General features: G+C 43.0%; 1 long non-coding RNA gene across 1 annotated transcript; it reads right to left on the reverse strand.

Annotated features, from left to right (window-relative positions):
- Positions 1-377: 377 nt before the first annotated feature.
- LOC111467321 lies at positions 378-10,127 on the reverse strand. The gene is made up of 3 exons (XR_002714524.1): positions 10,066-10,127; positions 9,343-9,349; positions 378-434 (listed from the first exon to the last, which is right to left on the reverse strand). It is a non-coding gene; the product is annotated as an uncharacterized LOC111467321 (long non-coding RNA).
- Between the last annotated feature and the right edge of the window lie 1,610 nt (positions 10,128-11,737).

Below are 11,737 nucleotides of genomic sequence, written 5' to 3' on the forward strand. Positions count from 1 at the left end.
TTGAGAGAAATTCGGTGAGAGGAAATTGGTTGTTCGAAAAAAATGCGTAAAAGAAAGAGAATGATGAAACTTTGACTGCGTTTAATAATCAGGTAGTTTAATATTCTCAACAAATTTCATACTTAAATATAAATTATCAGTGGAGAGTGGTCAACTAAATATGTGCCACTCCCTACAAAATTTCAATATAAAATTTTGGTGATAACGAATAGTCAAACCGAGATTCTGAAATCGTGTGAATAAGGAAAAACTGTAAAAACTCAGGTTTTATCTAACAAATACATCACTATCACACTACAAAGACTCTCATCAATATGTCACTCAACAAATACAATGTGGCTCTCAAAGCTCTCCCAAATCCCGATACCACTTGTATGGAATGGAGGGAGAAATCTCTCATTATATAGCATTACAGAATTAAATCTCCGATATGACTAACACTAAATCTAATCTAATCTAAAAAACCAAATCAAAACTTATGATAATTTACAACAATCTTCACCTTGTCATGAGATCTCCAAGTTGATAATTGAGTTGGTTGCAACCACATCAACGCACTACTCCTTTCTTCTAACGTTGATGAAATCCAAACAATGTCAAAACTTTTCATGAGCGATCACCTTTGTTAATATATCAGCAGGGTTATCAGCAGTTCCAATTTTTTATAAACGAATGTCCCCTTCACTAATCATTTCTCGAATAAAGTGAAAACGAACATCAATATGTTTAGTACGAGCATGATGAACTGGATTTTTTTGTCAAACAAATAGCACTCTAGCTATCACAAAACACATCTATATGTTCCTGCAAAATACCCAAGTCATTGATCAAACCATACATCCAAACAGCTTCTTTAAAAGCTTTCGTTACTGCCATATACTCTGCTTTGGTGGTAGACAGTGCAACAGTAGACTATAGTGTTGAGCGCCAACAAATAGGTCCACCAGCCATAATAAATAAATAACCCGTAGTAGATCGTCGTTTATCCAAATCACCAACATAATCAGAATCTACATAACCAACTACAAGGTTGTCAAGATTAAACATTTCTTGTTTTTAAAACTTAATACCAACATCAATAGTACCAAGAATGTACCTAAGAATTCATTTGACAGCCTGTCAATGCTCTTTATCAGGATTATGCATATAATGACTCACCATGCTTACTGCGTGTGAAAGATCATGTCGAGTACATACCATAGCATACATCAAAGCACCAACAGCATTTGTATAAGGAATATTCTCCATATACCTTTTGTCATCGTCAGAACTTGGACACCTGGAAGCACTAAGCTTGAAATGAGGAGCAAATGGAGTACTAACAGGTTTGATTGAATTATTCAAACTAAATCTTGTCAATACCTTGCATAGATATTGAGACTGAATCAACCAGACTGTACCTTTTTTTCAATCTCGCTCTATCTCCATTCCAAATATTTTCTTTGCATTGCCTAAGTCTTTCATTTCAAAAGCTTTAGAAAGCTGATCTTTGAGCTTATTAATCTCCACCTGCCTCTTTGAAGCAATTAACATATCATCAACATATAAGAGCAAATAGATAAATGATGCATCATCAAGACACCGATAATACACACAATGATCAAATTGACTATGAGTATACTTATGCTCTACCATGAAATAATCAAACTTTTTATACCATTGGCGAGGAGATTGCTTCAGCCCATACAAAGATTTCTTCAATATGCATACCAAATGTTGCTGTCCAACTACTCGAAAACCAACTGGTTGTGCCATATATATTTCTTCTTCCAAATTCCCATGCAAAAAGACAGTTTTTACATCGAGTTGTACAAGCTCAAGATCAAATTGAGCAACCAAAGCCAACAAAATTCGAATGGAAGAATGTTTTACCATAGGTGAGAAAATTTCATTGTAATCAAAACCTTCCTTTTGTGCATAGCCTTTAGCCACAAGTCGAGCCTTATAACGTATACCAGAAGAATCTTCATTTTTTGTAAAAACCCATTTACAGCCAATTTCTTTCTTACCTTTTGGAAGTTGTACCAAATCCCAAGTTTGATTTATCTCCAATGATGCTATCTCCTGATTCATAGCCTCTTGCTAGTGCAATCTATCCGGGCTCTGGATAGCAACTTTGTAGTTGTTGGGAACTTCATCAATTAAAGGGAAAGCATATGCTATCATATCATCAAACCTTGCAGGTTTTTGAATTTCTTTTCATGGTTTATTCCTGGCGATGGACTCAGGTTCCTCCACTCTTTCATTTACAATGTTTTGCTCCTCCTGTTCTAAGACATTAGAGTTATTATCTACCTGATCAATAGGTTCTTCAGTTGAAGCAACCATATTAAGAGAGAACACCACCTTCTCCACCTGCTTCAATGTCTCGTCATTATTTTCAATTTCCTGCAAAAACATTCCAGACTCAACGAATGTCACATCTCGACTATTAACAATCTTACTTGTTTCTGGACACCATAACCTATAGCCCTTCACGGCTTTGCTAAAGCCCATAAACATGACTTTTTTTGCTCTAGGATCCAACTTTGAGTCTATCACATGATAATAAGCAAGACACCCAAACATATGCAATTTATCATAATCACAAACCGGAGTACTTAACCATACCTCAAGCGGAGTTTTCCCACCATTTCCAGAAACAGGTAAACGATTCACCAAGTGAACTACATAACTGAGAGCCTCAGCCCCAAATGCCTTACTCAATCCTGCTTGAGACAAAATGCGTCGAACGATCCCTTCATCTCGACATACTTTAAGGAATTGATCATAAGTATATTCTCCACCGTTGTCTAATCTCAACTTTTTGATTTTCCTGTTCGTCTGATTCTCTACCATTTTCTTCCACTCTAGGAAGATTTGGAGAACCTCGTTTTTGTGCCTCATGGGATACATCCAAACTCTCCTTGAGTAGTCATCAATAAAGGTGACAAACCACCTCTTTCCTCCCAATGAGACATTCTTCGTGGGGCCTCATACATGAGTGTGAACATAATCCAAAATGCCCTTTGTTTGATGTATACCTGTAAAAGCTTCACATTTTTTTGTTTACCAAATATACAATGTTCACATAAATCAATTTTACCAGTTGTGGCACCCTTAAGGACTCCTTGGTTCACCAATGTCTGAAGCGCCTTCTCACCCGCATGCCCAAGTCTCATGTGCCATAATTTTGATATGTCTTGTTCTTTCAAACTTGCCACAGTAGCATGCCCAATTATTGTGGTTCCGTTGAGGTAGTATATGCTACCTCTTCTAGTTCCTTTAATTGCCACCAAAGCTCCACAAGCTACTTTCAAATTCTCTCATTCCAAAATGATATGATAACCACTCGCATCCAAAACGCCAAGGGAAATCAAATTTTTCTTCAAGTTAGGGACATACCTCACATCATTGAGTTTTCGAATAACCCCGTCCAACATCTTGATTTGTACTGAGCCGATTCCCGTCATCTTGCAAGTACTATCATTGCCGATATAGACAACTCCACCATTGAACTCTTTGAAGTCCAAAAACATCTCTCTGTTGGGACACATATGATAGGAGCACCCAGAATAAAGAATCCATTCACTGGTTTGGCTGACTGATAGGGAGATTGTCAAGGCATCATCTGTATCAGTGTCGTCATCTCTAACCACATTGGACTTCGACCCCTTCTCTTTTAAGATCGGACAATCTTTCTTTCAATGGCTTTTTGTCGACAATATGCACACTCATTTTTATCAAGTTTCTCCAATTATCAGATCTACCTCTCGACTTTGATCGGGACTCTCCACATTCACTCCTTTGCCAAGTAGAAGTCCTTCCACGAGCAGTGAGAACATTTGAGCTAGAATCTTTATATGCCTTATTTTCGTTCTTTCGCACCTCATTATTCATCAAGGCATTTGAAACATCTTCAAAATGAATATCAGTGATTTCATGTAGTAGGGTGGTTACTAAAAACTCGTAGGACTCCGGCAAAGAATTTAATAACAACAACGCCTTGCCTTCGTCATCAATCTTAACATCAAGATTGAGCAAATCAGTGATGATTTTGTTAAATTCATCAAAATGTTCAGCCATTGAGATACCTTTCTTGTAGTCAAAACGGAAGAGTTTTTTCTTCAAATAGAGTTTATTTTCCACACTCTTTTGCATATATTTTGCCTCAAGCGTCCCATAGTTCTTTCGCCATGGTCACCTTCATAAATGGATATTTCTGATCCTTGCCAAGACAGGATCGAATAATTTCGCAAGCTTGTCGATTTAATTTCGTCCATTCAGCGTCTGTCATGTCTTCAGGCATCTCCTCTTGGAGAGAAGCATCAAGATCTTGCAGGACAAGCAAATCACCTCGCTAAACACAAAAATTATGTTGGTTTTCACAGAATTTCGGTGAGAGGAAATTGGGAAAATGCGTAACAAAAAGGAGAGAGAAAAATAACTCTGACTGCGTTCAGGTTGTTTTATTTTCTGAACAAATCTCCTATTTAAAGTAAAAAGGATTCTAAAATTGGCTGGAGAGTGGCAACTAAATCTGTGCCACTCCCTACAAAATTTCAGTCTAAAACTATGGGGATCCATTCGACGTGATTTGTCAAATGGTCAAACTGACGATTTTCTGAAATCGTGTGAATAAGAAAAACGGTAAAACTCAGGTTTTATCTAACAATCTCCTCCTAAAACCTGTAGTATATCTACCTTACTATTTGAACTCCGATCTTTGAGCGTAGTTCTTCAAATTTCACCCGCGCCAGGGACTTGGTGAAGATGTCTCCAAGTTGTTCTTCTGTTCGGATGTAATCAATTTTGATGAGCCCTCGATCTGCACATTCTCGAATGTAGTGGAATCTGATTTCAATGTGCTTGCTTCGTTCATGCAAAACTGGATTTTTGATCAAGGAGATCGTAGCTTTGTTGTCTACGTATAGCATTGGTGGATCACTTTCTCTCCCGATGAGTTCTTCCATTAGTCGCGCAAGCCAGATCCCTTGTGTTGCTGCCATCGAAGCGGCGATGTATTCTGCTTCACAGGAAGACAAAGCAACTACCTTCTGTTTTGTTGATTGCCAGCAGATTGCGCCGCCTGAGAGAAAGTAGATCATTCCGCTAGTGCTCTTACGATCATCAACGTCACCGGCCATGTCACTATCACTGTAGCCAACTAGCTTGAGTTTCTCCTTTCTGCTCCCTGCGCAGTATCTTACACCCCAGCCTCTGGTTCCGGCTACATAGCGCAGGATGCGCTTGACAGCCACTAAATGCTCCTCCCTAGGTGCTTCCATAAACCGGCTCACATATCCAACAGAATAAGCAAGATCAGAACGAGAGTTTACCAGATAGCGCATACTCCCGACAATGCTGCGGTAATTGGTGGAGTCGACTGTCGTCGTAGTGCCAGCCTTCCTTAGTTGGAGTCGGGCCTCCATTGGCGTCCTTGTAGGATTACTGTCCACAAGTCCAGTTGTGTCCAGCAGCTTCTTTGCGTATGCACTTTGGCAGATAGAGATGCCGGTAGAATTCTGTTGCACTTCGATGCCGAGATAGTAGCTGAGCACGCCGAGATCGCTCATCTCGAAGTTTTTCGACATCTCCTTTTTGAACCTTCCGAGGACTTCCATGTCACCTCCAGTGATTATGAGGTCGTCGACGTACACTCCCACGATTAGTCGCTTCTTGTCATGGTCGTGCGTGTACATGCCATGCTCAGAGGCGCAACGTTTGAATTTCAGTGACAGTAAGGTACTGTCGAGCTTCGCGTTCCAGGCTCGTGGAGCTTGTCGAAGTCCGTAGAGTGCCTTGTGCAGGCGCAATACTTTATTGGGGTTGTTGTTATCCAGGAAGCCAGGTGGTTGTCGGACATAAACAGTCTCCTTCAGCTCTCCGTTAAGGAAAGCAGACTTTACGTCCATATGGTGAACCTCCCAAGAGTAATGTGCTGCAATTGCAAGTAAGAAACGAACGGATTCTAACCTTGCCACTGGCGCAAATACCTCTTCGAAGTCCACTCCTTGCTTCTGGACGTAGCCCTTCGCCACCAGACGGGCCTTGTGTTTCACAACTTCTCCTTTTTCGTTGCGCTTCAGTTTGAAGACCCATTTGAGCCCTATGGCTTGGTGTCCCGGTGGCATATCCTCCAGACTCCACGTCTGATTTTCGGTGATGGATGTCATCTCCTCCTGCATTGCCTTCAGCCAGCACGGGTTCTTTTCTGCTTCGGCGAAGGTGTACGGTTCATCTGCACTGATGGCATGTAGTTCGGCCACTTCTTCGAGCTCGCGCACTGCCAATCCAGGTGGTTCACCTCCTCCTACTAGGTCGTCCATCCTCCGGTACCTGGCCTCCCGATCAGTATCGTGATCGGCATCCAGCGTCGAATCCGCAGTCCGTGGTCTTGCGAATTCCACTGGTTCAGGGGTTGCACCTGCTGGCGGCGGTGACGGCTGCTGATGCTGGGCTCCTCCTTCTTTCGGCTCAGTGACGAGGTACTTCACCGTAAATTGATTTGGATTATGATCTGCCTCGATCACGTCATTCCATTGCCAGAAGGTGCTTTCATCGAAGACGACGTCGCGAGACACGTGAGCTCGCCCCCCTACAGGATCATATAGTCTGTACGCCTTGCTCCCGGGTTCATAGCCGATAAAAACGACCTTCAGCCCTTAGGATCGAGCTTGGCGAGGTGGGGACGTGTTACCTTCATGTAAGCGACGCAGCCGAACACGCGAAAATGATGTACCGCTGGTTTTTTGTTGTACCAGGCCTCATATGGTGTCTTCCCGTCAAGGCTTCGGGTTGGTGACCGATTGAGGAGATATACGGCCGTCATTACTGCCTCTCCCCAGAATCTCCCAGGCATCCCGGCCGTCACCAACAATGACCTTGCTGTCCCGACGATGGTCTGATTCCGGCGCTCCACCACTCCGTTCTGTTGGGGGGAGTATGGCGCCGTTAGGTGCCGTTGTATGCCTATTTCGTCACAGTACTTACCAAAACTTGTCAAGGTGAATTCTCCGCCTCGGTCTGTGCGCAGCACTCGCATCTTCTTCTCACATTCGGCCTCCGCTCGCGCTTTAATGCACTTAACCTCCTTTGCCGCCTCACTTTTCGCTTGCAGCAGGGTCAGCCACATGAAGCGGCTTTTGTCATCGACTAACAGGAGGAAGAGACTCTTACCGCCTGGGGTCGCCGGCTTGATGGGCCCGCTGATATCGCCGTGTACAAGCTCCAACGGCTCATCGACTCGATAGGATGTTCGAGACGGAAAGGGTGTGCGCCTCTGTTTGCCGATGAGGCACCCGTCGCACAGCTTGTTCACGCCTTTGGGCGCCGTTAGGTGCCGTTGTATGCCGATTTCGTCACAGTACTTACCGAAACTTGTCGAGGTGAATTCTCCGCCTCGGTCTGTGCGCATCACTCGCATCTTCTTCTCACATTCAGCCTCCGCTCGCGCTTTAATGCACTTAACCGTCTCTGCCGCCTCACTTTTCGCTTGCAGCAGGGTCAGCCACATGAAGCGGCTTTTGTCATCGACTAACAGGAGGAAGAGACTCTTACCGCCTGGGGTCGCCGGCTTGATGGGCCCGCTGATATCGCCGTGTACAAGCTCCAACGGCTCATCGGCTCGATAGGATGTTCGAGACGGAAAGGGTGTGCGCCTCTGTTTGCCGATGAGGCACCCGTCGCACAGCTTGTTCACGCCTTTGATTGCTGGCAAACCGTGCACTAACTCCTCCTTTTGTAGTTTTTCTAGAGCAGGAAAGTTTAAATGCCCGTACCTTGCGTGCCACCTCCAAGATACCTCTTCGGTCTTGGCCGAGAGACTGACAGGTTGCTCTATCTGTAACTCCAGGATGTAAAGACGGTTTGTCGTGCGCCTTGCCTGTGTGAGCAGCCGTCGTTGATTATCGCAAATTTTGAGTAATCCGCGCTCGATGGAGATGAAACAGCCTGTCTCATCGAGTTGACCCAGGCTCACAAGGTTAGCCTTGAGCCTCGGGATGAAGTAGACGTCGGTCAGCTTGCGATGCTCGCCTCCCTTGCTAGCGAATAGGATGGTGCCGCGTCCTTCGATCTCGACGACGGATCCGTCGCCGAATTTCACCATCCCGCGGATCCCCGAGTCGAGTTCGGAGAATGCAGATCTAGCCCCGGTCATATGGTTTGTTGCCCCTGTGTCTAGGATCCATCGCCGGTCCTTGTGTTGCTCGTCCCGCTGGCTGATCTAAGCGAACACTCGCTCCTCCTCCAGTTGAATTGGCTCCCTAGCTGGTGCCACCTTTGATACGCCCAGCTGGAGCTCTTTCTCGAGTTCAACATCGTTGTTGATTACCTCCATTTCCGTGGATTTGAAATCGACAATGGGGACACATGCACTTACCATGAAGAGAGCTGGCTCGTCCTCCTCGAATTGAGCCACATGGGCCTTTTCGGCCTTCTCCTTGTTCCTAAGCTTGCTCCAGCAATTCCTACTTAGGTGTCCTCTCTTCCCACAGTTCGAGCAGATTGGCCTGTGCCATTGGTCGACTCCTTCTTTTGATTCCCATCTTTCCCGCGCATGCGCCCGTGGGAGATCCATGGCTTCTTACCGTCTTTGCGACTGGAGGAGGACCCGTTGCTCTCGTCGGTGTTGTCACGGAGCAAGCCATTATTCCTCCTTAGTGAGGAGTAGACGACCCCCCTTGTCGACAGCTGAAATGGTATTTTTCTTCCGCTGCTCGACGTTACGCAGTCTTCCGGTCACCTCTTCTACCGTTAGGTCGTTCACGTCAAGCAATGTCTCGATTGAAATCGCAACTTGCTCGAGGTGATCAGGGACAACCTGCAGCATCTTCTTCACGATTTCTGTCTCGCTGATGCTGCCATCGAGTGTGGTGATGTTGTTGGCGAGCCCCGTGATCCGCATTGAAAAATCATCGACGGATTCACCGTCCTTAAAGTGGATCTCCGAGAGCTCTTTCCGCAACTGCTCGATGTTGGATTCCCAGGCCGATTGCGCGGTGCGCTTGGTGGAGAGAGAGATGCCAGCATCTCTGGGGACACTGATCGTAATATGGCGGCAAACGCCAACCGATCCTCATGGTACTCAATCGTTTCTCCTTCCTATGGCTCAACAGCATGCCATAACCCTTGCGCCTGTAGGTTGACGCGCATCAACAAGATCCATTCGTTATATAATTGGACTTTGTCAATATGCCGTCGTTCAGTATCCCTGATCACTCGCTCAACGATAACTTGACGCCCGTCATCACGGCGTTGGCCTCTTCGTGGCGGCGGTGATGGAGATGTCAGCACACGTCAACGACGTGGAGGAGTGAGTGAGCCTGCCCGAGATGGGTTCGCATTTTCTTCTACTCGAACCTGAGACCTTTGTGATGTTAGGTCAAAGCTCTAACCACTTGAGCTATTCAACTTGTTTGTTGATAGAGTGGCTCCTCTGCAATGATATACACCGATCTTCAAACTAAATCCCTACAAAATTTCAGTCTAAAACTATGGTGATCCATTCGACGTGATTTGTCAAATGGTCAAACTGACGATTTTCTGAAATCGTGTGAATAAGAAAAACGGTAAAACTCAGGTTTTATCTAACAAATTATTGGTTCCATCAAATTTCTCTACTTCAAGATTAGAACTCAAAAATCTCGATCCACGCCGTGATTTAATTCCAGATGATCTTGCCATTTGCAAGAAAATAAGCACGATTGTGAGCACGTCTAGTGGTCGATGAGGCCAAAACTTTCACAATACCCCAAATACCACAATCAGGCTCTGATACCAATTGTTGTGAGCCGAAAGTGGAACAAATGTACTCACAACGCCCATGAACGAATTTACACAAAGAGGCACCAAGATATTTACGTGGTTCGGAGAGAAGAAGTTCCCCTACATCCACGAACCAATCACTAATAAACCAAAGTGTCACAAGTGAATACCTCACTATCACACTATAAATACTCTCACCAATATGTCACTCAACAAATACAATGTGACTCCCAAAGCTCTCCCAAATCCCGATAACACTTGTATGGAATGAAGGGAGAAATCTCTCATTATATAGCATTACAGAATCATGAATAACACTAAATCTAATTCAAATAACCAAATCAAATCTAAACTAAATAACCAAATTAAATCAAATCAAATAACCAAATCAAATCTAATTTAAATAACCAAATCTAATCTAATAAAAAAAACCAAATCAAAACTTATGACAATTTACAACAAGTCATTGTGATAGGCCATTGTGATAGTTGATAATTCAATGCATGTGACGAAAGAAGAAGATTTGAATGATGGGAATGTTCTACTTAAGGACGTTTATCATGTTCCTGGTTTGAAAAAAAAAACTTGCTTCTGTATCACAAATAACAGATTCAGAAAGGTATGTACTTTTTGGTCCTAAAGATCTTCAAATACTTTCTAATGTGAAACATATTGCTATTGGTATCCTGTTACGTGGAAAAAGAAAAGAATTTTTGTATATTTTATTAGTTAGGAATGAATATATCAAGAAAGTTAGTCATAATGCAAGCTCAACTCTTTGGCATTCTTGGTTGGGTCATATGGGTTTTCAGTTGTTGCAGAAAATATCCACAAAACAACTTCTTGATGGTACCCCTGTCTTTAAAGATATTCCGCATGATAGATTTGTCCAGGCTGCCAATATGGCAAGTCTCATTGTCTTCCTTTCACAAGCTCAAAGAGTAGAGCTTTAATAGTATTGGAATTGATTCATTCTGATCTTTTGGGACCGACGCGAACAGCAAGCTATACCGGCCTTCATTACGTGATGGTGTTTGTGGATGATTTCTCTCGTTTCCATTGGGTATACTTTTTAGAACACAAAAGTGAACATTTTTCAAAATTTATTCAGTTTAAGCATGATGTAGAAAAGAATTTGAATTGAAAATCAAGTGCTTGCGCAATGATAATAGAGGGGAATTTCTTTCAAATGATTTTATGGAATACTGTAAGGAGCATGGGATTTAGTGTCAACTGACTTGTCCAGAAACCTCGCAACAAAATGGGGTGGCTGAGCGCAAGTTAGCTCATCTTACATCACTTTGCTTGTCTTGGCTGCATGCGAGGAGTCTTCCAAGAGAGTTATAGGCATCAGCTTTTCAAACAGCTTGCCATGTTGTAAATCGCCATGGCCAGGGACAAAATCATCACCATTCGAGCTGATTTATCATCGTAAACCCAATGTGAGTTTTTTTGTATTTTTGGTTCTATTTGTTATGTTCATGTACTGAAACATAATCAAACTAAACTTGACCCAAAGGCCAAGAAAGGCATTTATGATACTCATAGAAAGGGTTGGAGGTGTATGGATTTGGAAACAAAGATGGTTATTATGTCTCATGATGTGGTGTTTGATGAAATTTTAAGTTACAAAGATGATGTAGATAGCAACAAAAGTACAACTATTGTTGCACTTTTTTCTGATGATTCTACGTTAGGGAGAAAAAAAATTTCAATTGTGACAGACATTCAAGCTTAAGAGAATACATAAATCACTATAAATATTGAAGTTGCCACAAGAAAAAATCCTTAAAGACAGAAAAGGTTACCAGGTCATTTGTCTGATTTTGTAGTTGACGTTAATCAATTTTCTATTATGTCCGGTTTTTTTATGGGAGATACAAGTGAAAATGAGTTGAAGTTGTACAGTGAAGCTAAGGAAATTCAGAATGGGAAAATGCAATGATGGAAGAAATTTCAGCACTCAGAAAAAAATTGTTGGGTTTTATGT

The sequence above is a fragment of the Cucurbita maxima genome, unplaced genomic scaffold, assembly GCF_002738345.1.
Source record: "Cucurbita maxima cultivar Rimu unplaced genomic scaffold, Cmax_1.0 Cma_Scf00033, whole genome shotgun sequence".
NCBI classification, from domain to species: domain Eukaryota; kingdom Viridiplantae; phylum Streptophyta; class Magnoliopsida; order Cucurbitales; family Cucurbitaceae; genus Cucurbita; species Cucurbita maxima.